The sequence below is a fragment of the Canis lupus genome, chromosome 5 (assembly GCF_048164855.1).
Source record: "Canis lupus baileyi chromosome 5, mCanLup2.hap1, whole genome shotgun sequence".
NCBI classification, from domain to species: domain Eukaryota; kingdom Metazoa; phylum Chordata; class Mammalia; order Carnivora; family Canidae; genus Canis; species Canis lupus.
Genome location: NC_132842.1, coordinates 36,732,167 through 36,738,498, shown reverse-complemented (window position 1 = coordinate 36,738,498; position 6,332 = coordinate 36,732,167). Strand labels below are relative to the sequence as shown.

At 38.0% G+C, this 6,332-nt stretch overlaps 1 protein-coding gene across 13 annotated transcripts in view; it reads right to left on the bottom strand.

The window, feature by feature from the left end:
- LOC140633522 (protocadherin alpha-C2) overlaps positions 1-6,332 on the bottom strand; it is a 187,882-nt gene that overhangs the window by 39,299 nt on the left and 142,251 nt on the right. The gene's annotated exons all lie outside the window — the stretch shown is intronic.

Here is a 6,332-nt window from a genome sequence, read left to right as displayed (position 1 = left end):
ATTTTCTACTGGTGGTGCTGCAGAGAACAAAAGAGAAACTATTTGCAAATCATTCTGTAAACCTGGAACTATGACTGAAATATTTCCTATTAACCCAATCATCACCCTTACCATCAGCAGCCCTAGTATCAACTGTGAGAACCTTCTTTTAATAAAGACTTGGACATCTGTTGCCAGGTAAGTGTTCCCAATTTTTCTGTGAGTGGGTAATATTCATGATGAACACTGCTGCAACTTGATCTTTGGAATGAAAGCATCAACCTCATTTTGCTGAAAGGCACAGTTCTAACAGGACTGACCAAGAACTCAGTTTGCTACACAACCCCACTTCCTCAATGATAATTTGTCATACTGCTATTTTCTGAAATAGTCCATCAGCAACAAGGTGATTCTCAGATTCATTTGCCAGAATCATACTTATGACATGTCTTAGGATAGTAAGACTGGGCAGGGAAAAGGTAAAGAAGAATATAGAATGTTCTAAGTCTCCACACAATATTAGGCAAAGGGGTAAGCACTTTACATATTATTGCAAGTATCCTAACACTTTTTTTTACACCATAAATTCTATAAAAGGGATATCTCTTTTGTTCATAAAACATATGAATAGCCGTAGATATTCATAATACATAGCTATGTCCTCAGAGCTTAGCAGGGTCCAGGCATTTGGTAGGCCTTTAAAATGTTTTTGAACAAGTGAACTGTCATGCATGATAACATTAATGTACTTAAATCTATAGAAATATGAAATCTGAACTTGGGAAAGATTAGATTACTTGCCTGATTAGTGAGTGTGGCCGATTGTTACATTTAGGTCTCCCTAACACCAAAGTCTGTGGGGTTTTTAAAAAAGATTTATTTATTTGAGAGAGAGAGCAAGCATATGAAGGGGGGTTGGCAAGCAGAGAGAGAGGGAGAGAGAAACTTGAGCAGACTTTAAATTCTGAGCACAGAGCCTGATGTGGGGCATGATCCTAAGATCATGACCTGAGCCAAAACCAGAGCTACCCACTTAAACGACTGACCCACCCAGGCACCTCACAAAAGTTTGTGTTTTAAATTAATTTATATGGAATGACATATATTGTTAACACTTGAACAACATAGGTTAGAACAGTACGGGGCCACTTATATGTGGATTTTTTTCAATAAATACCATATAGTATTATAAATGTATTTTCCCCTCCTTATGATGTTCTTAATAACATTTTCTTTCCTCTAGCTTACTTTATTGTAAGAATACAGTATATAATACATGTAACATGTGTTAACCAACTGTTCATGTTCTCAGTAAGGCTTCTGGGCAACAGTAAGATATCAGTAGTGAAGTTTTTGGGGAGTCAAAATTTATACTTGGATTTTCAACTGTACATGGGCCTGGCACCCCTAACCCTTGTGTTGTTCAAGGGCCAACTGTACTTCCCTTTTTTCCCTTTGTTATATCTGAGTTTCCCAGATATTATTTTTAAATGATACAAAATTTAAAGTAATAAGTGTATATGGGTTTCACAAAAACTTGATTAGAGTTGGAAAAACTCAAGTTTAAAGGTTGACTACTGATATACCTGACACATTAGAAACATGTACTAAGGATTTGAATGAAGTGTGATTGTTTCGTCTGACACTTGGAGAGATGTTCTGTTGTTCTGCTGTTTCAAAGCTTAGTCCTTCAGGAGACTAACAGCCACAAAACTCCAGATGTGGAAAAATTGAATTAGGTAGTCCATATAGGTGACATAGCATTAATGAAGAACAAGAAGCCATTTCAGTTTCTATCAAAATTATAGCAAAGATTTAATGTATCTTGTAACGGTATTATTTATTATTTATACCATAGAATATCTGAACTACAGAAGGATGAATCACCTCTTTTGGGACAAATTTAAAATAGGCTTAAAATACCCTATCTCTGTCAAAAAAAAAAAAATCATAGGACCACTCAGGAAATGACACTCTTTGTCATGGAAATCCATGTTGAAGCTATCAGTAAATGGCCCTCTGAGACATGAAACTATAAGCAGCATCTTCTTCCCCTTCTCCTTTTTATTAGGACTCTATTAAGGATGTATCTACTGAAGATTTTTCACAGTCATACTTTGTGAACATTGATATGAACTATGATAGGCAGAATCCTAAAATGTCCCCCAAGATCCTCATATCTTGGTATATATGCATTGCATGATCTCCAAGAATAAATATGATGGATCGTACTCTGATTAGGTTATGTTATATGACACATTTGGCTTTAAGACAGGGAAATCAAATCATCTGGGCCGAACTGACCTACTAATCACATGAACCCTTTAAATCTGGGTCTAGAGATCAGAGACAGAAATTGGAGAGATTTGAAGCATGAGAGGGATTCCATGTGAGAGAATGTTCTCCAATGTTAGCTCTAAAGATGGAGAGGATCATGAGGCAAGGACCTGAGTACAACCCCTAGGAACCGAAACTGAGAGTGACCTCCAGCCACCAGTATCTAAGTATGTAGTCCACAAAGTAAATTCTGGCAGAAGTAAATTCTGCCAATAGCCCGAGTAAATTTGAAAGCATATTATCCCCCCAAGGCCTCCAGAAGAGAACTCAGCCAAGGTGCCATATTGATTTCAGCTCTGTGAAAACCTAAGCAGAGAATCTACTCATATCATGCAGGACTCTGAGATAAGTGGAAGTTGTTTTTAACCACTAATTTGTGGTAATTTCTTACAAAGCAATAGAAAATGAATATATAAACTGTTGGTCAATAAGGCAAAAAGGAGTATAACATTTAAAATAATCACTGCTGGGGTGCCTGGGTGGCATATTAGTCTTTTTTTTTTTTTTTTTTTTTAGTAGTCTTTTTTTTTTTTTTTAAGATTCTATTTATTTATGCATGAGAGACAGAGACAGACAGAGAGAGAGAGAGAGAGAGAGGCAGAGACACAGGCAGAGGGAGAAGCAGGCTCTATGCAGGGAGCCTGACATGGGACTCGATCCTGGATCCCCAGGATCACACCCTGGGCTGAAGACAGCGCTAAACCGTTGAGCCACCCGGGCTGCCCGCATATTAGTCTTCTAGTAAAGCAAACTGAAAAGATGATAAATATGAGAATTCTAAGTGAAATACTTTCCTCTGAAGTCACCTGCAACCCCCAATCCATGAAGCAGGAAAGTAAAATAAACATAATATTGAAACATACCTAATGGGTTCCAGTACAAGAGAAAGAGCTAGGTTCGCTTAATTCTGGACACACAGCCTGTTAGCACAGGGGTTATTCCCTCACTCACAGTTTTACTTCCCCAGAGCCCAGAGTGCTGACCCTGCAAGGCCAGAAAGGAACTGATGTTGCTTATGTGCCAAGGAACTAACATTTTCCTTCAACTTTGCAATGTCAAATATTTCTTTGCACTTGTCAACCTCAAATTCCTGAAAGAAAAAATTTTCATTTTTAGATGATTTGAAAGATTTGAAATACTGCTAAGGAATCCTCTCACTTTTGATTTTTGAAATCATGATTATAGATTATAATGCTCAAAATCTGATCATTCAGCTAAACTAAATTTATATTCATACTTAATATGCACAGGAAAATTGAACCAGGTGAACTCCTAACAAAAGTCATATTCAAAGAAACCTTTAAATCTCCATTAAATTCATCTAAACCTCTGGGTTTGGTGATGGCAAGTTTTCCTCAAATATTTGCAAACTGACATCATCCTAACCTCTCATTGAGAGCAAAAACTGGTGGCAAACCAAAGCAAGTATTCAGAACTGACTCTGCTATTCTGTGAAGCAGACAGCATGCCAATAGGAAATTTATAATATGCCAGGCTGTGTCCCTGCAGTGTTTGGAGGTAGACCAGATGCCCATGTGACAGCTCGCTCCTGGGTCAGAGGAAAGGATAGGCCAATGACATTCAAGCTACAATAAATAGATTTCTTCATCAGTCAGAATATGTGCAAGATACAGAGACTGAGAAGAGCTCGGCCATAATTTCATCTGGCTCAGCAGATCTGCAGAAAAGGGGAGGAAGGAGGTAATTTGAAGAAATTATTATATTACCAGACCAAAGAAAATAAACCTTTTCTCAGAAGAACAGTCCTATAACCAATATGGAAATGGCAAAACAAAGCAGTCCACCCACTTAAAAGTGACAATGAGAGGATGCAACACTGGAATGGAAGTTCACAGAATTTGTTTGCCTGTTCTGACCATCACACACTTTTTATGAATTCACCACCATGTCATTTTGTACCAAGTGTAAATTCTGATACAGGACAGAGTCACCAGATACAAAAGTCAGTCCTAGGGGAAAAAAATTAGATGCTACTAAAAGAAAGGTTAACTCTTTCAGATCATGGCATCTGCAATTAGGGTGAATGTGTATACACAGGGGCAGAAATACTGAAGATCTGATGGTTACAAATTGCTTGAAAATAAATGTCAGCAAACTTATTTCTGTTAGTCTTTTGTGATTTCCACATTGTATGCCACCTGGTCCCATGGAAGCACAGTTGGGCAAATCTGCCCAGAGTACTCAGAGTGACTCATGAGCAGTCACAGACCCATAAATGCACAGAATCTACCTTAAGATTTGGTTTCCTTTTCTTGGAGGCTCTGAAAGGGGAGTTAACCACATTCAGTATCAGGTTTTCAGAAATCTCCAAAGAGAAATTCTGCCCCATTGCCAAAAAGTTACTTCAAAAATCTCATTGCACAAATGGCTCATGAAATAAGCTCACCAGGGGTGAAATCTATCAAAAGATAAGAGTCTGGTGTTAAATTGCTGTTTAATAAGCAACAAAAGAGAAACCAGAAAAAGAACAGAGATGAAAGATCGTAACAGACTATGCCAGAGTCAAACAGATAAACAAATAAAAATATATCAGCCTGGTAGTAATATTTTTACTCATTGATCCTCCCATTTATGACCTACTTTTATGCAAGGAGTTACTCTTTCTCCAAAAGCAGTCAATTTACACTGCTAGATGAACCAGTGGTAGCCAAAATGCCAAAATATCACCTAACAAAAGGAGTATAAACATTGGGATTTCTGTCCACTCATATTATTTCAAACAGCAGAGCTGTTGGATTCAGACAAACAGGACTTAAAATAGACTAACAGAATGACTTGTGTGTGTGTTACTTAACCTCTCTGAGCTTATTTCCTCACATGTTAGATGTCGGTAAAGGTTTCTTTCATCTATGATTTACAAGAAATGAAATCACACAAAGCAGAACATTTTTATATAGCATCGTGGTCAATGAGTGCAGATTTCCTTACTCATCCCTTATAATCTTCATCTAATTTAACACACATGGCATGAGGTGCAGCTAGGACTCTTCTGCCATCTGCAGTAATTAGGTAGGGAAAAGAGAAAGCCTAACCTGGAAGTTTAATAGGCTGACCTAGCAGTCATGACTTTCAGAGTTGAGTGATTTTTGTTTCCATTTTGCCATGTTGACCTGACTCACTCTTTCCTCATAACTTTAATAATTTCAGGAGCTAGAGACCTTAGGGCTTTCACTGGATTTTCAACATGGCTGGCAGAAATCTGCCTTTATTACAATCATGCATGCATTGTCCTGGCAAAATCCCGCAAGAGCAAGCACTTTTCTGACATAATTTCCTCCCTCAATTAAAGCTTTGTGTACCAAAGTATGTATTTACACACAGGTCGGTGTAAGACAGAAATAGTTCATGTGTCAAAGTGCCCTACACTTTGAGCCAGGAGGAGGGTAAGATGTCATTCAGCTGAGCTTCCTGCTCATAGCTGGTGGCAAAGCTTGCCTGGCCTGCTCTCTCAGCCTCTTCACCACCTGCAGCCCACTCCAGGCCCCAAAGGGCTGCACAAAAATTTGTTAAGCAAATGTCTACAGCGTCCTTATTTAAAGCTAAGCCTTTTTACAAGCTTCCAAGAGCTACAATCTAAATATTTCTGGAAACTCCCTGATTTTGTCCCCCAGTTTTTCATAATCTGCAATCTGCTCCTGTGGCTGCTCAGTATTGGCTAAAATCAGGCTTCTCTGACACATCTGCGTAAAATGTATCTGGGAAATACTCTCTATCCATCTGGGGCATCTGGGGTTTTTTTCCTGTATTTTATGCATAACTTTCTTCAAGCTTAGCATGAATTTAGAATGTGAAACTACGAACTAATAAAAAGACAGCAATATGTCACTAAAAATACATCACAAAAATATAAGAGGGACAAATATTACTAATTTCTTCTGTAGTACCTCTGAAAGTCCTAGCTACAAAAGTAGTTGTTTGGGAAGATGACAATTCATTACTATTGATGGAACAAAATTTTGGCTTCTGAAATACAACTTTGAGGTATCACAAAGCAG